The sequence below is a fragment of the Fistularia commersonii genome, chromosome 4 (genome assembly GCF_037954325.1).
Source record: "Fistularia commersonii isolate RoL2024-O1a breed Wild chromosome 4, RoL_Fcom_v1.0, whole genome shotgun sequence".
Taxonomy (NCBI): Eukaryota; Metazoa; Chordata; class Actinopteri; order Syngnathiformes; family Fistulariidae; genus Fistularia; species Fistularia commersonii.
In genome coordinates, this window is record NC_141287.1 from 21,347,958 (window position 1) to 21,375,293 (window position 27,336).

Below are 27,336 nucleotides of genomic sequence, written 5' to 3' on the forward strand. Positions count from 1 at the left end.
AGAGAAGGTCAGAGAAGCCAGGCTGAGATGGTTGGGTCATGGACAGAATGTATCGGTAGACGGATGCTGGAATTGGACCAAAGAGAAGCTTGATGGACGTGGTGAGAGATGACATGAAGGTGGTCGGTGTGAGAGAGGAGGATCCAGAGAACAGGGTTGGATGGAGAAGGTGAATTCAGTGGAGACCCTGAAGGGAAAAACCCAAAGGAGAAGAAGAAGAAGAAGAAGAAGAAGTGAGGTATTAGCTTGAAGCCACGCCATTGGACTGAATACAGAAAACATTGTCCCAAGCGCAGCATGTTTAGACGTGCCACTCTAGACGCGCTACCTTGTGTAATTACTCGACGAGGAAGTCGTGATATTTGTCAAAGTATCATTTATACGAAGGTTCTATAACTCCCGGTGAAGATCAGGAGCTCTGAAGGAACAAAATGAAATGCGCTAAGTCTCATATTCAGTCACCGGCCATTTTATTGATAAGGGAAGCCCTTCCTTTAGAATTGCCCAATAAATTAAAATGCTTCTGAGTAATCCTCGGCAGACTTGTCCCCCCGAGGTTCTTTATGATCCTTTAAAAGTCATCACTCTCCCGCAACCTGTAGTTCACTCTGTCTTCCCGCCTGCAACGATCCATCAGTCAGACAAGGAAAGACATATTTGTCAGCAGATAATGAAAGCCACTGAGAGATTGTCAGTTTGCTTTGACAGGCGTTGGAAAGAACATTGGAAAGACTCCTGTCGTGTTCCTGCTCCGTCTGCAAATATATATTCCGGACATTTTTAGTAATTAATAGAAATAACTGCAATAATTCTAATGATTTTCATGTAAAACTCGGAGTCCGTCGCAGTGGGTGTTTCTAAGTGGATTGTACATCCAGATACATCCCATGTTTGGCAGATAAAATATGTTTTGAGGTCAAGTTCCCGGCGACGTCCGTCAAAAGCTCAGAAGTTAATCAGCTCATACGTGAATGACTTTCTGCGATTACAAATGTCACATTTATGCACCGGTAAGCCTCTCTGGCTCGGCTCATTATTTATAAAACCGGTACCCGGTGACACCAAAGTGACTCACCGAACGCCACATCGGTAGGATCGCAAGCGGACCCTCGCCGCCGGCCACCAAACTAAAAATATACCCGGGTAGACGAGCGAAGCTGATCCACGCGCTTCCTCGAACCAGATCAGACGGAGAATCGGGTTCTTGTGTCAACAATATAAACAAATGGATTCCGCAGGTCGGTCTGATGGCCGAGACGAGCGGCGTTTATTCTTTTATTTTCCGTTCATCGATCTGCGAACATCGCAACAAATCAATGAATATGAGTAACGCGATGAATGCAAGTAAATTATACAGTAGTGGGATTTTATTGCTAATGCTTTATGGTTGTTGTTACTGGAAAAGTCTTGTACTGTTTTGATTTATAACAAATTTCAAACCAAACTTGAGTGAGACTTCTATGCTTTTACAATCAAATCGTCATTTATGCGATTTCTTCCCGAAACCACTTTTGTTAACTTATTTATTACCCACTGCAATAGAGGAAACCTAATTTGTGCTATTACACACCAGAATACTGCAGGTACTGTTATTATTTTTCATATCATAGATTAATATCAAGAAAGTATCGAAACAAGGTCAGAATAAGGACAGATTGACCGAACGAGAATAATGAGCATCAAAATTCCAAAGAAACAACAATCCTTTTCATATCAGACGTGTGCATTCAAGAACTTGATCCTCACGAATTCTCAGCCAGTTACTTCATTTGGATCGACTTTTTTTTTTTTTTTTTTTTGTAAAAACTCTCAAGGTCGAGAACAAACTGAAGGTAATTGCAGCTTCCCAGTGAGACTGAACTTTGACTTCATGTTGCAAATTCAAAGGTAGTGTAAGTCCTTACGTGTTGTGTGCACATACGTGAGTTATATGATATTATATCATATTATGCTGACTTGCAATATGAATGCATTTGTCAACTCCTCTGAATGTCAAACTGCAATTTAAAACGAAGAGACAAAAATACCGGACCATTTGCAAGATTTGTATTTTCATAATCCTGCATGTCACGGTCAATCACAGAACTGGATTGGAGCCTCTGCTTTGGATGGACGTCAGGGAAACCTGCGTCGAAACGCAAACGGCGTCCCATTTGTAAGCGTTCGGGGGGTCGCGCCCTCAAATTGGACAAATTTGCGTCTCACCAGCGACGCCCATCCAGTCTGTCATTCTGCAACCGTAGAAGTTGGTGTTGCTTTCCAGCATTTTTGTACCGCCTCGTCTTTATATATGCATACTATTTCGAATGTAATATTTCATTTGGGGAAAAAAAACAAGTTTCTAAACGTATCGCAACGAGATGCGATTGTAGGTTTCGTTGTACTGACGCTAAACGCCGCCTAATTTCGAGCCTGCGGCCGCTGGCAAAGCTTTCAGTGAAAGCTCAGTGAAACATCAGGAAAAGAATGAAAACATTAGCCGGGCGGTAATATAATCTTGTTTTCCCAGCACTGGTCGAACGTCGTCACTCGCCGCTATGAACTATATCTCTGTTTTTTACCGAAGGATTTGTCTGTGTATAATTTTCCATTTTACAGCAGAGAGAACCCTTTATTTACAAAGAGCCCACAGAGTATTACTAATTGTTCAGAAGTATTATGTTCTTAAGATATCCTGAAATATCCTCATCCAGTTTCGGTTCGGTCCCGTGGGGACTATTTAGTGAAGGTTGCGGAGAATCTTCGTAATAATATTTTCCTTTTCTTCTCGGGGTGAGATCGTACTTTTGTAACGGCTTTGTTTCTCGCTTTCCAAATAAGCGGCGTTAAATTTACCCGGCATATGCATTCCTCGTGAGCGGAGAAGAAGCGCCAGTAAAGTGAAAGTCGGCTCCGTCTCGCCTTCAGAGAAACTAGCAATGGCTTTCCGCGCACCCGCAGCTGAAACAAAAAAAAGAAATAAACTTATTATTTTAATGCAGAAGTGTTAGAATCGGATGACTACTTCACATCATTTCTTGTTACTTTTGAATTTTCACTTACTTTTAATACAAGTATCAGATACGACAGTGAGATCTCAGATTATAGGATCGGAAATGCTAAAGCCAATTTCATCAGAATTATTTGAATCAAAACTGTCATTTTATAAATGTTAAGCGAGTCAAAATAAATGCGAAGCATGCAAATGCACGCGTATTTGTTTGAGCTGTAACACAAACAATCCACGCATTTGAAATAACGTATTTTAACATATTTTTTCTTTTGCCCGTTGCATGTTTCCCGTCGAGCAGGTAGATTGTTCAGAATGATCGCTCTGCACCGTCCACACTCGGATCCACGTGGCTTTCATTCATTTGTTTATTATCTGTATTGCTGTTGTTGCCTTTTCTTGCTGTCATTTTGCAAGAACTCGGGTTGACCCGGGACCTTTTGGTCGACCAACATCCTGCATGTTTTTGTTGGACTGCGGGAGAAAAGCCAAGAACCCGCAACTAGACGGTTTTAACTGGACGATTTCTTTTTTTCTTCGCCTGCAAATTCAGCATGTATCCACTGATATCCTCTGACAGAAATGAAGTGTCAAAAGACCAGATGGCCATTTGTTTCCACACAACTGCTTTTCCTTCCACTTTGAAGTTCAAAGCGTTCAAGGGTTTGTGACAGCGAGATTATTAAGGTGTTTAAATGGACTGGTAATGTGATCGGGTGCCCAAGTCACCGGATGATGGGCCAAACATCTCAATTTAAGCAGCGTCTAATGGTTTTTTGACAGCCTCGGGAAGAAGCAGCAATGAGCGCCGTGGTAATTTGATGAATATTAAAGATCTGGCAACCAGTAGAAAGACATGAGGGACTACCTTTACTTTGAAAAGTATATTTTTCACTTTCATCATCATGTCTGATTTGAAGCCAGTTAAAGTGTTATAAATGGTTTCGATTACCCAAAATAGATTGCTTTACCGTTGTTAACACGCACTCGCCAGAGGGCTGACTGTATTGCATAACTAAACTGAAGAAATTAACCTCGATGCAAAATGAAAACATAAATAGAAATAATAATAATAATAATAATAATAATAATAATAACAACAGCAATAATAATAACAACAATAATAATAATAATAATGATAATAATAATAATAATAAATACATGAAAAAAATGAAAATATATACACATTTGCAGTGTGTCAATTAATAATAACGGCAATAATAATAATAATAACAATAATAATAATAATAATAATAATAATAATAATAATAACAAATACATTTTAAAAAAATGAAAATATATACGCATGTGCAGTGTGTCAATTAATAATAATAGCAATAATAATAATAATAATAATAATAATAATAAATACATTAAAAAAAAGAAAATATATACGCATGTGCAGTGTGTCAATTAATAATAACAGCAATGATAATAATAATAATAATAATAAATACATTTAAAAAAACGAAAATATATACGCATGTGCAGTGTGTCAATTAATAATAACAGCAATAATAATAATGATAATCATAATAATAAATACATTAAAAAAAAGAAAATATATACGCATGTGCAGTGTGTCAATTAATAATAACAGCACTAATAATAATAATAACACTAATAGTAATGATAATAAAAATAATAATAAATACATTCTTAAAAAATGAAAATATATACGCATGTGCAGTGTGTCAATTAATAATAACAGCAATAATAATAATAATAATAATAAATACATTTAAAAAAATGAAAATATATACGCATGTGCAGTGTGTCAAGGCAATGAGTCTCATCGTGCTTTTACCCATAATTTGTGGTTTCTGTGTCGGAGCTGTGAACATATGGCGTCGCAGTGTTATTTCGAGACGAGCAGCACGGTAACGTGCACATCCGTGGCAGAGTTTGCACACCAGTTTCTAAATAAAAACATTGTTACGTCACAGCACCGAGCGCCGGCCTCAAAGACACACGCAAGAACGAAGCGGCTGAGTTTTCATTTTGCAGAAGATCTTTCCCTTCTCTGGTCTCACACGATGACACTCATTTTTTCAGTTCCTCAGCCTGGATTATCTCAAAATAGTGAAACCAGTCAAAAGTTTTGTCAGCTTGATTTATTTGTTTTGTTTAGTGTACATCCCTGCGTGTGATCCAGCGGGTTTCTGTCTGGAGATTTTAGCGGCAAAAACAAGAATGTAAATATATCACTGAAGCTTTTTCTTTCATTCTATTTTGTTTTGTTATCTTTAATCATTTCCTTATGAATTTATATTTCAGATTTCTTGGACAATCTTTATGTCCAATGTTTGGAAAGGGACAGACAATGAATCATATTGAAGAAAAAGAATAAAATGTAAAAATGAGTTGGGCCCACAACAACGACGTTGGTGTTCAAAGTTTTCACGACTTTTCATGACAGAAATCCAGACACTATTACAAAACATATGAACAAAAACAGATATTTTTGGACACGTAGATGATAACATTACATTACATTACATTTGGCAGACGCTTTTATCCAAAGCGACTTACAATAGAGGACATAGGGACTGCAAATACACTTGCAAATACACGATGCACAGGAAAATAACACATAGAACACGTCTTGGGTGTTTTGGACGTTCCATTCATGGATTATCCACTTTCTTCAGCCTTAAAATGGGGTGGACGCTTGAGTAGTAAAGTGTATCAAAAGTACTTTTATATCCAACTATTTCATTCATTATCCAGGTGATGTAATGTTCCCCCCTCAAATTAAATCCCACTGAACTGTAGAGCAATTTCCAAACTATCAGGGAGAATATTATTGTTTCATGATATCGTGTCAAGACCGTCCCCGTGACTTTTAAGCCCCGTTTTGTTAAATGTGCTCCATAAAACTAGCAGAACTCGCCGCGGAGGTGATTTGGATCATCCAGCTGGTCCTGCATGGCCGGGAGGGGAGAGGTTTGAGAAGAGGTCAGCAGAAAAGCTGGACGACCAAGAAGGAAATGTTGTCTATTTGAACTTTTAGAAGTGGCCGACACGTACTGTCATTTCCGGAGGAGAAGCCGCTACTTTTTTCACACGCTTTGAAACAACGATGCGGCTAATTTTATGAGTTTTTGGGGGTCCGATCCTCAGCTGCAGAAACTGGCTCTTGGAACATGGAGCGTCACTTTTCTGATTACGAGGAGCTCAAGCTGGGCTGAGAGATTCGGACTAAATGGAGTCGGACTCACTTGGGTCTGGACTCTTTTTTTTTTTAGAGTTGCCCCGGTAAGAGGCGGCGGGCAGGCGTGGGCATATTGATTGCTCCCCATCTGTATGCACACACATGTGAAAAACATTGTTTCTGCATGAATATCTCATGTTCCAACATGGACACCTGTGGCTTATAGAAAAGTGCAGCCTTTAAATGCATACATTGATTTGTTTGGTCATTTTTAGCACGGCTTCTACTCAGGTGCGCTGAAAAGTCCAGGAAATACACTCGTTTCATGTCCTTAAGGTGAGAGAAAATAGCCTAATAAGGGCAAATGATCTGGAATTGGCAACATGTATTGAAGAAATGAGTTAAGAAAATAGTCTAACTGGGGTCACTTTCTTGTGGCAGAAACTTTTTTAATCCCTTCTGTCCACGTCTGTAACGCTCATCTTACAGCCGGGTCGGCAGACGACCACCAAACGGCCTCATTCACGCCTGATAAAGAGAAAAACGACCGGTCACTCGTTCGTTCACGCGACCGGGTGATTTTCAGGTGAACCTTGAATCCAACCGTGAACCTTCTCGCCGCGAGGCAGAAGCGCTGACCGCTGCACAGACGTATCGCCCTTGTCCTAAAATTAATATCTTTATTTCACGAATCTGGCATAATATTGCGCGCAAGCCAAACAGCCCATTAAACGTGATGGGCGAGACACCAAATTACACACATTTAAAACCGCAAATCAGGCTTTTACGCAAGAATTAATGGCGTGACTCGTAAAATTGTTGTTACTTTAGTTTGTGGAGTCGGGTGACCCGGACAGCAGAAATTAAACGCCCGGCTCATCCCGAATATAGATCACGCATCGGAAAGCGTCCGACGTCTCTCGACTATTTTACGCTTCTATTTATTACGGCCACGTCCAAGTGCACGCACGTTCTTTTAAAACACAGCCCGTGCAGTCGAAACCCCTCCTCTTCTAAAATCTTCGCTCATTAATCATTTAGAGGAAGCAATTTGTGGAGCACCTGTCCCAAGCAGAAGGCCATTAGGAATTTCGATGGAAGGCGCGCAGAGAGTCTAATGGCTTTTCAGATGAAAGTTATTGGAGGACATATTGGATTCTGTGAAACACCTCGCCGCGAGCCTTAAGATAGCGGGCGGAGAAGCGAGGGACGCCGTCTGAAAAACAGAATTGGGTTCAGGGCGAGCCGTTGTTCCTTCACCGGGGCGTCTTTGTGGATCGAAGGCATCGGCGGGTAATTGGGGAATCGCGGGGAGATCGATCGGGAAGGGAAGAAACGCCACGCGGGTGCCGGTTCATCTTCCCAGATGTTTCCACGGACGTGCTGATCTCGGCGCTCCAGAGATGGTGGTCTTTGTGAGAAGAACGCAAATGAATGGTGACCTTGTTTTTGACCAGAAGCACCTCCTCCAGGCCATTTTGTCAATATTTGAAAAAAAAAAGGCCCGCTCTTCATCGCTCTGAACACAAGGTCCACCTCACTTTTGGGATCTTCATCGCCAATCCCGTCCTGGGAGGATGATCCACCCGGAGCGGTTGAGCGTCGCTCCTGCTGGGCTATAATTCCAGGAGGAAGCTCTCGGGGGTTCGCCGCCGCCGCCGCCGCCGCCCGGCGTCTGTCGGGGCTGCACACAAATATCAATATTTAGACTCCAGACTCGCGCTTGCATCTTAAATGCGCCTCGGGTTCCTCCAGGTCAGGACGTTATAACTCCTCAGATGTTTCTCCCCAGATGAGGAATGCAAACGTTTCAGTCGCCGAAACCGGCGTTAGAAAATGAATCGCCTTGAAATGCGGTAACAGATATTTGATTCAAAACGGAGCCAATGTCACGACATCATGGTTTTATTGGAACCAAATTAGGTTTTTATGAAACATTTTCACCAACGTATTCAAACCATCTGAATCTCGGTCCGTCATGTATTCAGATTATCATCATAATCTATCTTTATTCCACGTTTCACAGAATGACAAATCTTGTTTTGATGCCGCTCAGGCGTTTCCCGTCGGCTTAGGCTGCTTCGCGACATCCGCGTCATGGCAAAGGTGTACGGGAGGGGATTTATCAAAATAATCTTCACGTAAACCTCGTGTAAAGGCCCTGACCTAGAAGGTGCCCCCGCCGCCACCGTGTTAGACAAAATAAAGCTATGAATCGGCGTATAATTACAATAATTGAGTATTTCTCTGCCCCGGCCGGCCCCTGCCGCACACCCCTGCCTTTCGTGATTTAAAGTATCTCGCTTCCCGACTTCTCACCCCCGTTAATCATGTTTCTCTTTGTTTGGCAGCGGAGGAGTCGCCCCGAACACAAGAGTTTGTCATTCTTTCTCATTAGACCCTATTAATTGTCAGCGCGTGTACTATATGCCGTCGTTTATTAATCCCCGTCCTGTGGCCATTAAGGTCCTATCAACCATCTCCAGACAAATGGCCAGACGGTTAGAAAGCTCTGTCTTCTAATTAGACACAGTTGCAAACGTTCGTGCTTCCAATTACAAACAACTCCCGGGCGGAGCGCCGTGCAAACGGCTTCCCTTCTTTTAACACGTGCCATGTGACACGTGGTCACGCCTCTCGTCTCGTCACTCCACATATGTTTTCCCCGTATCCTGACACATCGGGTGTCTCCAATGCTTCATGGCGATGATTAGAATGGTTGCTGTCAGAAGGGTTGGCTTTTTCCGCCCCGAGATCTGACGCCGTAGAGGACGTCCGTTAATCGGTTTTGAGCCTCCGAACGCAAACTGAACTTGCAATTGATGTGAATTGAGCTGATCCACGGCGGCCGGGTGTCTATTGTATTTGCCGGCCGCTTCGGATTCTGCCGCGGAAACACACCGAACACGTGCGGCTGGAGTCGGGCTGCAGGGACGTCAGCCTTTTGCAAATGAGCGGGAAGAAGACAGACGTAGATTCTTTCATTTCTACTATCAAGATTAGAAAATTAAACCTCAGATCTGCGACCACATGGCGACATTGAAGAGCTTAAACCAACACCTTCAGTTATTCTTGCGGCATCAGCAACGCGTCGACCTCCATGAGCGTTAAGAAAGAAATCTATCAGTTAAAACAAGGACTTCAGTGGAAATGACAATAGAGAAAAAAATATGTATTGAAAACTCAAAATTTTCCATTAAATTGAATGAAATGAAATTCAACGTGCCTTTTAAGAACTCCTCATCAGGAATCCCACATGTCCTGGAAGGTGCAACTCCTAATTTCATGACCGATATCGATCGGGAACATCTACGCAGATGGACATTTGTGATTATTTTTACTATCTTTGTTTAATCCTAATGCATTCACGGGACGCTGACAGGACCCAAGATTACCGCATAAATAATCGATGTTGTTGTAACTGCAACCTTGCCGAGTTCTCGATCGGGATGATTTGTTCACGAAACCTTCGGGGATTCTTTAGCGGCTCGGTCACGTTTGCTCTTCTGACGCTCCACGTCTCTCCTGCCCGACCCCTTTTTGTGAATCTACCGTTCCGGGAGCTAATGGAGCTTGTCGGGGTTGCGGACCTCACGCTCGTCGCCGAACCTTTCTGCCAAAGATGGTGCCGTTTTGTGTTTTGTGTTTTGTGACAGCTGCGCTAAAGCTACGAAGGAGGGAAAAAGGTCGGCGGTTGGATTCCCTGCTCCTCCTGTCTGCATGTCAAAGAGCAAGAACTGAACCCAAAGTTACTCCCGATGGCCTGCTTGGTGTGTGTGTGAGTGTGTGTGTGTGCGCGGATGCTATCGAGCGCTTTGAAACCACAAGGTGTGAAAGCGCCGTATAAGCGGAGACCATTTTTAAGCAGTGAGAGTAAAAATTAAATTATCCTTAAAAGCAATAGTTGAGTGGGATGCAGCCAGTGTGACTTATTTCTCTTTGTCTGCCCTCCTGCGTCGTGTCAGAGCCCAGCGGATTTGTTCTGCCACCGGCTGGCTGAAAATCCCAAAACGTGCATTAAAAAGCGATATTAATATCACGTCGCCGACGGCCCGGCAGCCGGACGCCCTCTCCTCGTGCAACGCTTTTCTTACCACGGGTCGTTTCCACTTCTTGCGCTCTCGCTTTCCTCCGTCACCTGAAAAATGGCCGACTTTGCCCCTAAAACGGATTCCCTCAGCCGATGGCTGCGCTTCCTCTCCTGCTTTTGTGAAGGGTTGTTTTGTTGAAGCTAGCATTTCAGCGATGAGGCCTCCCGTCGATTTACGGGACACTTTTTGAGACGTACGGCCGTTCGCTCCCTTGTTAGCATGTGAAATAGCGACCTACAACCAGGGTCTCCGATGGACCTCTTGCATGTTTCTGGACGGTGGGAGGAAACGCCGTGCAGAAACAGGGAACACGTGCAGACTCCGTACTTTTTATTACACGCCATTACATTCCAGTCATTCAGCAGACGCTTTTATCCAAAGCGACTCACAAAAATTGCAATTCAACAACCGAAAATCCAAAGTACCAGTAGTCGTGATTCAGAAGTCACCACTCTGCCAAATAACCATCTCAAAACCATATACATACATACATTCATTTCTTTGGGGTTTTTTTTTGTTTTTTTGGGGGGGGAATTGCGATTAGTGTGGTAGTGCTTGGTGAAGAGGTATGTTTTCAGCTCACGCCGGAAGATGGCCAGAGACCCTGCTGTTCTGACCTTCTCCAGGAGTTCGTTCCACCGGGAACGAGACCGAGAAGAGCCGAGACCGGTTGGATCTGGAGCCGGGGGCTCGGAGTGACGGGACGGACGGTCGCCTGGAGGTGGCGGATCGGAGGGGACGGGTAGGGACGTGTGGCTGGACCGTATCCTGGAGATATGACGGGGTCGTCTTGTTCACTTGGTACTTGAACTTGATGCGGGCAGCTACCGGGAACCAGTGAAGGGACATAAGAAGGGGATTCGTGTGGGGGAATTTGGAACGGTTGAACACCGGGCGGGCTGACGCTTTCTGAAGAAGCTCCAGAGGCCTGATGGTACCAACGGCGAGGAGGGCGTCGCGGTCGTCCAGACCAGAGATGACTAGAGCCTGGATGAGCATCTGCGTCGTATCCGCGGCGAGGAATCTGCGAACCTTCCCGGTGTTGTGAAGGAGGAATCTGCAGGAACGGGCGACCGCTGCGACGGTCACCCAGTTGGTTGTCCAGGACCGCACCCAGGTTTCTCGCCGTTGTGGTCGGCCTGACCACGGTGTCGTCGACGGTGACGGCCAAGTCTCTATCCTATTTACTCTCCACACGGGAGAGAGAATATCGTATCCCAAATCGAACTCGTCCTTCATTCTCGATTTTAAAGCGTCACCTGTTCGCAAGGCTCACGAAACGGCTGGAAGGAACGGATGTTTTTGAAAACTCCAATGACGAGGAAGCCGTTAACGTGCTGAATAGGAGACCGATGCGTCCGCAATACAGAGGTTTTGACTGTAAATCACCGATATAGTTTCCATTAGCAAAAGCAGTTAAAATAGATTAAGGCACCACTAAACCATTTTATGACATCTCATTGTGCTCCCCTGGAGCCTCGTGTACCTCTGTATTCAATATTTTAATACAGACATGAAGTAGGAATTACAAACATGTACTACAGATGATTTATTCATAAATATCACTCTACATGTGCAACAACAGGCCCGACAAACGCGACAAGGGAAGAGTTAGCGAGTCTCTTGTCTCAGACGTCACATATAGAACGGCATTCACCTTTTAGTGCTTAAAGCGAGGCATGTTATTGTCCGCAGTAACGCCTGGAATCAGGCCGCCTCCTTTATAATTCACCCTTTACCTGGCGGAATATGACTCGAGTGCCATAAAAATTACCGGGCTCAGAATTTCCATCCTCTCCAAACGTAATAAAACAAGGACACGGGGACATTTAATACAAAAAAAAAAAAAAAAAAAAAAGAATCAAATAACGGTGTTGTTGAGGTGTCGGTTTATCGCAGCGGCATCCGACCGGTTGCCGCACTATGACACTCTGTGCCGAGATGACGACCGAATGAAGAAACAATGTACCAAAGGAGAGCTTTTATCACAGTGGCAACTCGGAGGAGTGTTATTTTATGGACAGCAGTAAAGGCATCACATAGCTCTTTTGCATTTTACATCCTCCGTTTTAGTGCGAGGCAACTTCACTTATCCGCCCGCACTTTGTCCTTGACACCGCCAATCAATCATCGGGGCGTCCCGAGAAACCTCCGAGTCGAGCGATCAAATTCGACGCCGAACTCTCGATCGAGAAACGACGTGGGACGCTTTCGACGACCTCCCGCCCGAAAAAACTGTAAATTAAAAACGTTTCTCGGAGAGCTTGAATGATCCTCTGTGGACGGATCGATAGCGGCGGGATCGATCGATCAAAGGTTTGCGTCTCCTGCATCGGCCGGCGCTGCTCAAACTGCTTTAGCACCGAGAAACACGACAGAATAAGTGCAGGCCGTAAAGAAAACGGCGACGAAACATTTTGGTCCAACAAAAATGGGGAAAGTGAAAAAAAAAAAAACAGAGCAAATGAAATGTGCCCCCAAAACTTGATAAAGTTTATTTGGACGATAAAACTCATTAAGAATATGATTCCATAAATAGGATAGGATATCTTTTATGAAGGAATAATAATATGATGCCTTTTCCACAAAAAGCATGAAGAATTGCGTTAAAATACTTGGCGTCGACCTGATCGAGCAGCGTCCCCGCCGCTCCCAGTGTGCCTTTTCCACCAGCAGCTACCGTTAGAAAGTGATTTTTTAAAATATATATGAACAGTATATCCTTTTTTTTCGGGGGGGTTACGTTCCAAATAGAACCCGTGATAGGCAACATCCGTGAAGTTACACAATTAAATACTCTATTATACATCGCTGCTGTCGTCCTTATGTTTTTTTCTTCCTTCTTTATGGAAGGAACGGAAGATTCATTCATTCCGTAATGCCGACCTACAGCCGCATAGCTTTTAGCTTCCCTTAGCATGTCCAGAAGTTTAACTTTATCTGCCATAGATAGCATCTTCCGCTGCCTTTTGGGCCCTGCAAGGTGCTTTTGTCGCTCCAGAGCGTTTTGTCAACATTATGGGTTTTAGAGAAACTGGAAATTGCAAGAGAATTTGCACGTACTTAATTAAAATTTGTCAAGCTGTTTTACGTACGTGTACATATTAAACTGTAACGTTATTGACGCACAGAAAGAGAAGAAACAGACTTTTTAGCCAATCAGAATGCAGAACACAATGCACCATGCAAAGTAGCGAAAACCGTGAAAAGTAAACGCCGTTATAGCGAGGGATCACTGTATATGTGCAAATGGCGTGCCTGCGGAAAATGCCGTGAAATCTGACTGTTGTGAAATGAAAATGAACATCGACGGATCGTTTTCACCGCTGATTTCGCTGACAGCAGCGGCTTCGGCAAGACTGCACATCATAATTGGAAGGGGCCATATAAGCGTGCGGTGAAGAGTGTGTGTGTGGATATATGGGTACGTTGTGCATCGGAAATCAATTTGTGTACGTCCGGTGTGCAAAGTGTGCAAATGTGCAAATTGGTTTTTATTATAATTTGCACGTATTTGTAGCATTAACTCATCGGTTCCTCCGTTCACGGCTCGTCCCGCGGACACGCGGTCGTGCGACGCACCGAACAAAACATATCGAGATAGTTATTGTTATTGCTCTGTTGCTAAAGCATCCTTCCGAAGCGTTCAGCGATGTTTTGTTTATCGCCGGGGTCCTAATGCATGCCGCAAATGCCGACGAATGTGAAATGTGAAAGACGCCGGAAGCCATAAAGCAGCCGCTGATAAAACGAGGTAACCTCAGCCGCAACGTTTCCCTGAAGAATCACCTCGCCATAAGACGGCGCCTCTGCGGCGGCGCCGCATCTCGTCGCTTAATGTGTGCTGTACACGCATACCGCCGGAAAGCCCATAAACTTTGTGTTACGCATTTATATTGTAATTGTAAAACTACTCCAGATAACGCGGCTGGAGACAATATATGTCACCTGGATGTCGGTTGTGGCGCTCCGGGCGCCTGCAAACCGTCATTCATAGCATCCGTTTGTTTGTTCAGCGCCACGGAGAACAGAGACATATAGAGTTCTACTCCGGAGAGGGTTTGAAAATATAATTTACATTCGGTTAAGACGCGGTATCTGGCTCTCGTGTGCTAAATCAGTTTCCTACCTTTGTGGTGGAACATCTTGAGTCGCATTGTACGCGCAGATATATGGAGCTGTCTGTGAAACCGGGGTTGTCCCTCGACGCCGGCGCCGATGGGAAATCACCGGATCGGCCGCCGCGGTGACACAAATGGCATCCGCGGCAGACACACCGTGAGTTTTCATCAGATGTGATGACGGGAGGGAAAGAAGAAAGTGTGTTGAGCGGAATACAAAAAAAAAAAAAAAAAAAGAAGGAAGAACGAAAAGACATACAGAATAATTGTGGCCTGTCACGAATTCACGAATGCAGCTAACGCTATGAGGCACTCGGGTGTGTGTGAATGTTTAGCGGGTAGTGGAGCTTTGCTACGATCGGGTGCAACAGGAATTGAAATGGATTTGAAAAAAAAATATGATTGGTTCTCATGTCGGCGCGACTTCTTTCGCTCGCCGTGCCTGAAAACCTCACATTTATTGCCGCTAGCCGTTCTTTGTTATCGGGAAAAGGTAAAAAAAAAGAGTCAAACCGACGTCGTTTGGCCGCCAGAAGAGCCGACGTCATCAATCACACATGCCAACGTTTAACAGATGCAGATTTGGGTTCAGATTTCTGAACGTGAGACGTATTTAGACGTCGCAGCACGGACGACCGTGACGGCAAATAGCTTAGCCGTGCTAAGTTCCAAAGGGGACAAAGAGAGGTGAGATAAAAGAGGCTAAAGGAGAATTCTGTGTGGAGCTTAAGCCTAAGAAGCTGATGTCCTTATAAGTGTTCTTCTGTTCCACGCTGCCTGACTCAGACACCATGGAAAGCGGCTTAGCGCTATTGTTGCGTTCTCAGCTGTTAGAGGTTGTATGGAGGCCTGGGACAAGGACGGCAGACACAATGGACGTCCACTGTGCGTCCGTTCCGCCGAATGAGCCCGAAGAATAACCGTTTCAGAATACTCACGTTCATAGTTTCACATGTGAAAAATCAATAAGACGCTTCGTATCGCCTGGTGGTTGTCACGTCTTCCCCGGACATTAGATGCGCATTTTGAAAATCTCCTTATTTCACGTTTGCCGTCATAATACGATGAGGTTTATTTCAATACAGAATGGATTTAACGTTATCTGTATGTGTGTGTGTGTGTGTGTGTGTTTACTGTCTGTCAAAAATGGCTGAATTAGGCATCATTTATGACATCAATGAGAGTTTAGGAATACGTGATGCTGCTTTATGGTCTGAAAATAATAAGAAGCTTTTTTTTTTTTTCTTTTTATGGCTCGCTTTTTTGTGTTTTTCTGAAGGAATCATCGTAACAAGATATATTATAATAATGCTAATCAAGATTGATCATTTTAAATATTTTAGGTTATAACCCTGAAGTTTGAAGCAGCCGTACTTATTCGTAGCACTTCGTGAATCTATAGATGATGTTTTTTCTGACTCTTCCTTGTGCTTGTGTTTTATCTTCTGTGCCGCCGTTGCTCTTCTTTCCCCGGGGGAGTCGTTCCCTTCTCCTTTGTTTCCGGAGATAAACCCAAAGTTGTTTTTGTTTTGGGTAATTCACTGGATATACAGCTTTGTTCACAATTATCACGAGCAAATGCAACCCTGCGATATCGGCACGACGAAAAGCGGTGCGTTTGAGTTCGTCCGGCTCCGTCGGAACCTCATCTTCAATCCGTTTGAGCGAAGGTTAGTGAGCATACATGTCCACGCAACGGCGAGTCGTTCCCAGAGGCCAAACGCCGGATAACTTGGCGTTTTGGCCTCTGGCTGACAGGTTAGGGTATTGAACATTGATCAGCACAGGAATCGTGAATTGACGTCAGAAACGGAATCCGACCGTTCATTCTGCACACGATGTCTGTTTCCTCGCTGTTTCAATCATGTGCAGAAGTGGTCGCGTCAGCAGGGAGACGTCTGTATGATGTTGACAGTGCGGCTCAGACTTCGGGTCAAACAAAGAATATATTTCACTTGAGTTGGTGTCGCGCGTTGCTGCAAGGCAGAGGACGATGGAGAGCACGTATACAGTAGTCTGGATTGCAACGGACGTTCTTGGTAACTCTTGAAACCTTTCATCTGCCTGTCGCGATCAGCCAAGTTCTGTTGAAATGGACCGAGAAGGTGATCAGAAGACGTTAAGACTCGCGAAGAAGAGGAAGCTCACAGCCCGAGGGTTCGCGGCCTGTCGTTTTTTTTTTTTTTATTGATTCTGTTGAAGCGCCGCCCCGCTGTGATCGGAACGGCGCCGCCGGTCAAATATGCATAGGCGTGATTTTCTGGACATTCGACTTATTTCAGGAACGGTTCCAACCAGCCGTGGTGTTGGAGATCACGTCAAGCCAAAGGACATGCCTGGTTTCATCTTTGAAGTGCAGGAGTGGGTGCGTAAATTGTCATATTCATATATATATATACATATATATTCCCACGCACAGCCCGAGAGCACATCTCCTCACCCTGGGAGGTGTGGAGTTGAAAGGGGGGAAGGATTTTCCAAGATGTGTAAACGGGTCTGCAGAAATCTCCAGAAATCCTCCTTATAAGTCATTCAAACCCTCGTCCTTTATAAGTCGGTTAACTTTTATCTGCATCCATTCGGTTTGCTTTTTAGATCAGAATTTGCATTTTTTTTTTTTGTTTGTGAAAGGGGCAGAATGTGTTTCAATGTTCCGGCGTTCTGGTAATTGCTCCGAGATCGAAGGCGGCGTGTATATTTATAGAGTTCAAAGAGCTACAGATGCTTCATGTGAACGTTCTTCAAAAGAACAGCTTGTTTACGTTAAACGATTCAAAGTGGCCTCGTCGGCCGTCTCGCCGGGATTCCGGCGGAACAGAATGACCTCTTTGCTCTCTTTGCTCCAGGTTCGATGGAGGAGCAGCGCTGAATCCATCCAACAGGTAAAATCTCACACAGGCGTGGAGAAAAAAAGGTGAAAATTAGCCGCGATCGACGCAAATCCATCGGCTTTCCACTTCCAAAAGCAGCGGGTTCGGCGCCCCGAGGCTACACATAACAGTATAAAGCAGGAGTAAAGAAAAACCTTTCCGGCAAGCAGATCCAAGATTAAAGCTGACTGAGGAGCGGCTCCGAAGCGCGGGAGCGACATTTACGTCCCGTTTCGGCGAAAACGTCGCCTAACCATGATTGGTTTTCCAGCGGAGTTTCTTCTAGTTTCTGGCAAAGAAAAGTTAAGGCACTTGTGTTTGGAAAGAAAAGGGGAGAACGAGCTATTTGGAATAAAAACAAAGCCGCACAAACAATAAAATAGCATAAGATGCGAGTACGGGGATTAATTACCCTTGACAAAAAGGGTAATTAATCCAGCCGTAACTGAAACTTTAATGCTAATTAAATGGAATAGTAAAACTCTCGACGTTCAATTACAGTTCACTGTGGGAGTGCGCAGAGTAAGCACATTGTGAAATTACACCATAAAATAGTTCCTCTTTTCGGCGAGCGGCGGCGGCCGGCGCCGAGGAGCTTCCTCTCGCCGAGCGCTTCAAACACGGAGGTCAGCGGCGAGCTCGTGCTAACAACAAACGCTGGACGGATTCTGCAGAGGCTGTCGTTTTCACCTGGTATCATCAGTCATTGCGTCACATCTTCTCTCTCTCACACACACACACACACACACACACACACACACCTCAAAGCTGAACCACAAAGGAGATGAGCTTGGGAGCCGAAGGGACCGGCTGTCAGCGGACTCTCATGCATCAGCGCAGCCCGATGGTCCGTTCCATCATGTGGGCTGAGAGAGGAAACACTTTATGATTTGCCTCCAACTGTCCTTCCCACTTAGTCCTCTCCGAGCAGGAGGGGGAGAAACGCCAGGAATGGCCTGGAGCGTCCCGCTTTGGTCCGCTCCCAAATAATCGTCCCACCCCTCGGACCTCTCGCCCGCTTCTGTGACACTCAAATATTAAAAAAAGGCAAAAAGATCGTGGAAAACTCTGCCGCCCCGCCTGCAAAACCCACAGGAGAAGAGCGAAGGGCGACCTTCGTCCCCAGAGACGAACTCCTCGATTCCAGGCAACCATGCAAACCCCTCATCACCACGCCATCGCCAATTAATGACACTTTATATTTATTATATAAGTGCAGAGCGATTTGGTACCAACAATTTGAACATTTTTTACAGTAATATATGTATATATATATATATGTGTGTGTGTGTGTGTGTATGTGTGTGTATTTATATAATAAAAAATATGTATAGTATTGTATATGGATTAAATGTATATATTTTACATGTATATATATGAAAATAAAAGAGACCAATATGTGTGTGTATATATAAATATATATGTATAAGTATGTATATACATATATAAATACAAATACACACACACACACACACATATATATATATATATATATGCATACATATAATTCTCATTTTCCCCTCATCTTTATTTTCTAATTATTTATTTATTCCTTTTTTTAGTTAAAAAAAGAGTGTATATGCATATATATACATATATAAAAAGAGAAAAAGATGATTACATGTGTATATATATACATATGTATATATATATGTGTGTGTGTGTGCATTTATATGATAAAAATATCTATCGTAATGTATATATTATATGCATATTATATATATATATATTATATATATATACATATATATAAATAAAAGAGTCCAATATGTGTGTGTATATATATAAATATGTATGTATATATATATATGTATATATGTACACACATATATATATATATATATATATATATCTCTATATATATATATACAAACATATAATTCTCATTTCCCCTCATCTTTATTCTTTCATTATTTATTTATTCCTTTTTTAAAATAAAAAAGAGTGTATATGCATATATATACATATATAAAAAAGAGAAAAAATATGATTACATGTATATATATCTATATATATCTATATATATATAGATATATGTATATTTATGTATGTGTGTGTGTGTGTGTGTGTGTGTGTGTGTGTACATACAAGTATAATTTCCTTCTTATCCACTCTCTTTTACTTTTTATTAATTCATTTATTTTAAATTTTTATATTTTTACATTTTATTCAGCATGTTCACGTGCTCGTTCACATGCCGCTACCCCATGTACCCCCCCGTCCCCCCTCCCACTGCCCCTCGGGGACAAACAAAGTTTTTCCCATCCCGCAACAGCGAAACACAGCAAATGTTGTCGTTTTTGCGGCGTCGTCGCCGAACGGCGGCGCTCCTGGATGGAGACACACTGGCGGACGCGACCCGTTGTGTTTCTCCTCCCGTGGTTCAACCCGGCTCGGCTAAATTAGGTGAAGTAATGCCCTGTTTACAAGGTACATGCTCGGAGAGCGCACGCCAGAGTAATTCGTCTATGGTCTGATGGTTGCCATGGCCCCGGGCTCCATTCCTGTGGGATCACACTCTATTTGAAGCCGGCTCATCCCCCCCGTCACCACCCTCCCCGTACATACACTGTATTTTTCGGCGCTATCTTATGCGATGTGTGTACCAGGAGCGCGCGTAAATTATTAATGCCCGACTCTATTCTTTATTTAGTTATCAGCCGGGCCGGGCGATGTTGTCTCCTATCCAAGTTACGAGCAGCCCGAGCCGAGAGAGAAAAGGCGGATAGAGACGCCGCGAACGTGCATGAAAACGTCCGCCGTGGGAAGAAAGAGCGAATTTTAATGAGCCGTCGTGTCCCCGAGTCCAAATATGGAGCCAGAAGCACGGCCGGGGTGGTTTAGCATGACATTTACATTTTGCCACGTTCACCTCCTCTCTCCTTCTTCTTCTCCTCCCTAATTAGGGGTCGACACGACGGATCATCTGTTTCCTCTGTCACACCCACTTACCGCCTGTCCTCCTTCTGCACGGCCACAAATCCTCCTCTTTTCCAAGAGCGCCATTTGTCTGAAATAAATTCGAGCGATGAACGCCGTCGCCGAAATAAAAACGCCCTTCAATATAGAGCGGCTTCCTGTTTGCCTTTTTTCAAAGCGCCGTACGTTCCTTCTTCATTCAACGGCTGCTGTTTCGCCTTCAAATTAAAACCCCTGTGATGTTGCGCCGCAAAGAACGGACGTGTTTTTTATGGCGAAAAAAAAAAAAGCTGTTACGAAACGTCCGACTGGGAGATTTTATTCTTCCGGTATCGTCATTTCAATAGGACGCTGCCATTCAGCCCATCAGCCCAACGATCACTTGTGCAAATAGAAATGAATTTACCGTCGTTTCCAGACTCTTCTGCGCACCTGAATAGAAGCAGCACCGGCTGAAAATAACTAAATCAAACTTTGTGTACATATACAGGACGCACTTTTTGATAAGCCGCAGGAGTAACATGAGATATTTGCACTGAATTTTTTTTTTTTACATTTAATGAAATCCACACCGGTGACGTCCACAAATACGTGCTGGAAATGCAAACAGTGTCTGTAACACGACCCATGAAAGAAATGAATAATAAATAAGACGAGGACTCCTGCGAACTAAAACTGTTAAAGTCGTCTTTACTGCACAACAACACCTACTTTTACACAAAACACGTGATCACATACATGTAAATACACAAAATACACATTACATTTATTTTTACGTACCTTTAACTTTACTTATTTTTAATTTTTCTGTTCTTTCCATTCCATGTTTATCATTCGCTCTTTTATTCTTTATTTTTATATTTTTTATTTTTTTTTATTATTTTTATTTTTTATTTTTTATATCTTTATTTTTTATTCTCTTGCATTTATTCATATAAAGAATTATTGATTCTTCCCCACTTGACTTTGTAGCAGGACCAATAGATTAAATATTCAGATTCTGATTCTTCGGTGTCGGGACTGAACGGCCTCAGAACGTCACGCTCATTTCATGGGTCCCATGTGACGAGGCGACACGTGTTGGCGGCGTGAAGCTCGTGAGCGCCAAAAAAATCCATCAATCGGTCGCATCGTTGTTTAAGCCGCGGCGTTAAAAGCGTGTGAAAAAGCTAGCGGCTTCTAGTCCATAAACGAGGGTAAGAGATGTTCAGCCATTCGTTCAGACAGGATAGTTTCCATGAAGATCCCTGGTGCATACATGGCCCAGAGATGCATCACCATCCAGCTTCTTCTTCACGTCTTCACGCCTCTGGGCTTCGAGAGAACGCCAGAGAACCTGAAGGGAAGCCGATGATCTCCTCGTAGAGAGCGCCGCGCCACAGCGCCGCCCTCCTATCCATGTTGGAGAAGTCAATAAAAGTAAACATTGTCCCTGTTGTATAAATATAGGAATATGCCGCAGGTTCTGAAAGTTTAGTTTTGTCAAAAATGTTCTTGGCGTGGAGGTCGCAGCGTGAATGCGGCCTCCGACTCCTGGCAGGAATGGCCTCCCCTGCCGGATCCACCAGCACATCTCCATCCTGCGGTTGTAAGACTCCTTCAAGTCCATCCTCCGCACTCCGGTCCAAAAAAAAAAAAAAAAAACATTTTAAGGTCTATTACTCATTTCTTTATTTTATCATTTGTTTTGCGAGTAGCGTATGTGGTCTAAAAACTTTATTCGGTAGAAAAAAAAAGTCATGTTTAACTGTAACATTGCCATTAAATCCACCGGCATCTTTGTCAGTGATGCATTTAATTACCGCTGTTCACCCGAGAGTGTAGGAATATTGCTTACTTAATCAAATGACAGCTTTTCCTACCAACTATAAAAACTTCGGTCTCGTCCGCACATAAAAATCTGTTAGCTGTAACACTCGCTAGCTTCCCGAGCGCGCAGAAATTCACAGAAAATGTTCCCTCGGCCCTGAAAATTGTCGATTCAGTTCTGGCCCGGCTCCTAATGTGTTGGACATCCAGAGGCGGAGCGGACCTGCGAGCCAAGGAGGCTGGCGGGTGGCGGGTCACCGTGCGGAGCGGCGTGCGCGGCGTGCGCGGCGTGCGCGGCGTGATTTGCTGAATCAGAGTGTGTTGCTCTGCAGAGGGAGCCGAGTCGAGGAGCACAAACTTTTTTTTAAAGAACCACCTGCTGTGAAACAACAGGGAGAAAATCTAAAAGGCGGCGGACGGTTGTTACTTTTCCGCGAGTTGTGATATCATCTGTTACCGTCACACCCTTGTTTATTAACTGACGTTCCACTGACCCGACCGGCGAAATGTTAATCTTTACGGAATGACAAAATGAGGTGGATCGGTCTGAGCCCTCACACTCTGCCGAGTCCCTTTCGGTCGAAGGGATTTTCAAAACGTGCCAATAAGAGGCTGAAAGTTTGCGTGACTTTAAATGACACGTGAATGAGAGGTTGAATGTGTCGGCCGACGGTTCGTCCCGCCGCCGTGCAGAAACCCGGGCTTTGTGCTCGCGGCCTTCAGACCCGAGATCAGCACAAAACCTCGCCTGGTTTATTTATTTTATTCTGGTCATTGCTATTTTCACTCTATTTTTATTCTCGTTTAGTATCTTTCACTCTTCCTCCGCCGTTATGTTGTGCGTTATCTGCTGGCTATTTATTCATAGACGTCCTGCTGTCTTCTGTCTTCTAATGTCTCTCTATATTCATATTCAGATTTACTTTATTTCTTCTCATGTTTGACATTATAACTATAATTGTGACAAAGGAATTTTCCCTCTGGAGATCAATAAAGCTTATCTTATCTTATCTTATCTTATCTTATCTTATCTTATCTTATCTTATCTTATCTTATCTTATGTGTGTGTGTGTGTGTTTGACCCTTTGATTGACTGGTTTACCTGCAAATGTGGGACACACAATGAATGCATGAATGAATGAATAAATTAATGATTTTGAACATGTCTTTTGTCCCAAATGATTGATAATTGATCAATGCATCAGGCTGGCTTAACTCATTTATTGCAATATGAAATGTTTTTACTGTGATTTTCTGGTTTTGCTTAATGCCACTAAAATTGTTTTTTATTTCTCTTTTACAAGCAAAAGACAAATATCCACCTATTCTATTCTATTCTATTCTATTCTATTCTATTCTACCCACAAGAAAAACATGGCCAAGCAACTGTAATGATAATGTTCTGACTTTTATGCAGTAATTAAAAAAAAAAAGGATTCAATGAAATGAATAATAAAATAAAAAATAAATAGGTCTTTAAATATATATGTTTTTTTTTTTTTTTTTTTTAATATATCCATATTTTAAATCAACTTTGAAAAACCGCTTGACCGAACGGCCTGCTGGGTAAGGGTCTGGCACCTGCCGGTGGGTAACGCGAGTCAGTGGCGTGGGGAGCCCACGGTGGAGCCCACGGTGCTCCCGGAAGCGGAAAGGACGTGCATCTGCAGGAAACGTGCAAGACGATCCGTTCCTGCGGTATTAATATATACATACATACATCTATATTTTGGGGCATTTCGGATATCCGTCGAGGCGCTTACTTGAGTGCCGACGGCCGGACGGAGCCGTGCGACGGAGAGCAAGAGCCCGCGTTTGGAGGAGCTCGTCCCGCCGCGGAGGACGAGGACGAGGACGTGGACGTGGACGTGGACGTGGAGCAAAGCGTGGGCGGCAGGAAGCGCCTTCACACTCCACGCCTGGATGGCAGGTAGGTCCCACCTGGGCGAGGAACCCTTCCTGCGTCAAGGAGACTTTGAGCACGTCCCTCCTTCCAGCTCTGCTCTCAAGGAACATTCATTCACACACCATGCATTCATCCATCCATCCATCCTTCCATCCATCCATCTACTCATTCACCCATCCATCCATCCATCCATCCATCCATTCACCCACCAACCCATTAATGCATTCATCCATCCATCCATCCAATCATTCATTTATTCATCTACCCATGCATTTATTCATTCGTTCACCCATCAGTAGATTAATCTATCCATCCATCCATCCATCCATCCATGCATTTACTCATTCTTCTATTCACCCATCCATGCACACACGCATGCATGCATGCATCCATCCAATCATTCATTCATTCACCCATCAATGGATCCATCCATCCATCCATCCATCCGTCCATCCGTCCATCCATCCATCCGTCCATCCATCCATCCATCCATTCATGCATTCACCCTTCTAAGCCTTGTTGGACGCTGCTAGTTGCACAAGTTATACTGTTGATTTTACTGTTTATACTGATATATTGATAATAGTCTTTATTTTTATGACTTTTTTTATTTTTATGTTCCATTTTGATATTTTTCCTGATATGTATATATCCTACTGCTTGCACACTATCAACTACCTTTACCTCTACCTCTTCACTTCCTGCTGTGTGAATGAAAACGTCCTCGCTGCAGGACCATGAAAGGAATGTTCTATTTCTGCTGAACCTTTAGTTGGGAGGATGACGGAGGCGTCTCTAAAAGTTCGAAGAATAATGAAAACATGTATTATTCGTACTGTTGTTGTTGGGTCTCGGGAGAGCCCGGTCCGTGCCGGGGTCACCTGGTTGACCTCGGGAAGCAAAGATTATAAAACCACCTGCAGGATGTCAAAGCCACTATGGATTCCCGCCTGATTTAACGCACGATTAGATATGGATATTATTGACGACCGGACCGAGCGGGGCTGCGGTGCCGGTTTGATTAGAGGCGATCAATATCTGCGCCCTGACATCGAGGACACGTCTTTGCCGTGAGGGAGACGTGTTCGGTGCACGGCGGCCGTCGCAGGAAGACCATTTACGCGGCGCATCGAAGCATAAACATGTCAGTGTCGGCACGTGATCGTTTTCATATAAATAGAAATGTCATCTGCCGTTTTTCTTTTTATTTTATTGATTCCTCAGTAAATCTAGCGTCGGGGTGCCGTCTGCCTCGGCCTCCCGCTTTCTCTGCGCGTTCCCCCTTTTTTTTAAAAGCGATATTAGTGTCAGCCGGTTTGTGTGCGAGCCGCGCCGTGTAAACAAACGAGGCCGGATTTTAAATGTGCACAAGTCAAAAACATGCATTTTGAAACGGCGACTCGAGGCCGCGGGGCGTCGGGGCGGCGGTACGAGCGCACGCATGTCTTGTCCTTTTCCACGCCTCGCCACGGGCAGCTGTCCCGCAGTGTGACGGCGTCTTTTACCACGCATCGCCGCTTTACATCACTTACAATATCGTAATCCCATTTCTTTCTCTATTTAACTGTGAAATCAACACATACTTTTCAAGCGGCGTCTCTCGAGTGTTTCTCTCTCTCCCTTCGTAGGTGAGGGAGGGGAAATGGAAAATACTAAAGATCTGGAGCAATTTATTATCCTTAATGGGAAAGCAGAGGAGCCCCGCTGAGCCAAACGTCAGGAGCGGGATTGAACCGTTTACCTCAGCGCCGCGTCACGCTCACGTTTCTTTTCTTTTTCTTTTTTTTTTTTTTTTTTCCCGAGGAGTCCTCGTTAATCATAATACAGGATCAGGGATTTGTTTTTGATTCAAAGTGTGCGACGTCGCTGACGGAGCAGAACTAATGGACACTTTGCACGTCAGGCTTTGCTTCCTTTTCTGTTTGATTTTCAAGATAAATGAATAAATGATCCAAATTTTGACAGGGCACTTTGGAAATTGGCCCGTTGGATCATTAACATGTATTTTGTTGTTTGGCTCAAGTCAAAAGTCTGTAATGTGATAGGATTCTTTTTTTTTTTTAAATTCCAGAAGTTGTAAATAGTGTGTGGAGAGGATGAATGTTGGTGTGTCTCTATCATAAAAATAATAATAATAATAATAATAATACCTTTTATTTAAGGTGCGTTACTTAACACCCAAGTACACCATACAGTCATTTAGCTATACACAAAATAAAAGAAACAATAAAAGTGACATAATGGTAAAAGTAAAAAGAAGACGTGTCAATGTGAGAGTGACAACTGTTATTATAGACACGTGATGAATGGATGAAATAGATAAAGGAAAAACAAAATTTTTCTGCATATTCAAAATTAAAACGTATAATGATGATGCATCTTGAATAAGTCTGCTCATGTAGAAAATGGATGTCATGTCAGTGATCATCTGAAACACACTCTCATTTCTAAATACAATATATATTGATATTGTTTCATATATATAATTCTATTATATACGCTTTCACCAGGTCTCGAACGTGAAGAACTACAGTTGCACATAGAATCACTGCTATTGTCTCTGCAGGTAAACAACAGTATATTGCCATTATACATGCTCATACTGTTTAGGACTGATATTTTCTGAAGATGTGCTGTGTGTGTGTGTGTTAATGCATGAAATAGAATTTTGGGGTTGATAGTATGCCCACGTCATTAAGCATACAAGACTTCATTATAAGCGAGTCGGTCTGATTTGTTCTGGTTCGGCTCTGTGCCGAGGCTTCAATGGAAACATGTCGCTGAAATGACATCGAAATATAATGTTTTCCTTTGCGGTCTGTAAGTATCCTTGAAACGCATGTGAAGCAGGACGTGATGAATCGTGTCGCGTCTAAACGGTGACGCGCTGCCGTGCGTAAATGAAAGAAGTCGCCGTTACGAAACACAAAACGTGAAACGTGAACACAATTAATTTCCCTGAAAGCTTGAACTATATCCAAGCGCAAATGACGGCGTTCACAAAGAAGCGCTTCCCGACCGCGCGCCGAACGGTCGAGCTGTGCAGCCGCGGCCCGAGGAGCCGGAGAGTGACACAGCTTTTGGCACCGACGGCCTCTTTTGCATTATATACTGTAAGTAAATTAAACTAATGCACCTGCCTCCGTTCTGCTACCGGCCAGTATTTATTAGTCTGATCTACCTTCATAAGTCTTATTTGGGTATCGCGTGGCCGTCGTCCGTGGGGCTCCCCGGCTGGAAAATGCAAGACGCGAGCGACGGCAGTGACCTACATGCGAGTAATATCGTTTGTATATGCACTCGCGACAGCGTGGTGTTTTCGCCTCTCGTGGTTAATTTAATATTTCAGGAGACCTCGCATGAAAAGGAGATCCCTTTTCTATATCAGCATGCGGCGTACATGTTCGGTCTCATGCATAAATGACGTCCTTCATTCGTTGTTACTTTTAACTCGAATGTTTGCGTGATGACCCCGTA

The 27,336-nt window shown here is 43.6% G+C and overlaps 1 long non-coding RNA gene across 1 annotated transcript in view; it reads left to right on the forward strand.

Moving 5' to 3' along the window:
- Window positions 1-20,292, forward strand: part of LOC147235122 (uncharacterized) — a 53,629-nt gene extending 33,337 nt beyond the window's left edge. Inside the window, exons 2-4 of the long non-coding RNA XR_015106081.1 lie at window positions 16,638-16,720; window positions 17,202-17,237; window positions 20,132-20,292. This is a non-coding gene — a long non-coding RNA (uncharacterized LOC147235122). The remainder of the gene's footprint in view (window positions 1-16,637; window positions 16,721-17,201; window positions 17,238-20,131) is intronic.
- Window positions 20,293-27,336: the final 7,044 nt, after the last annotated feature.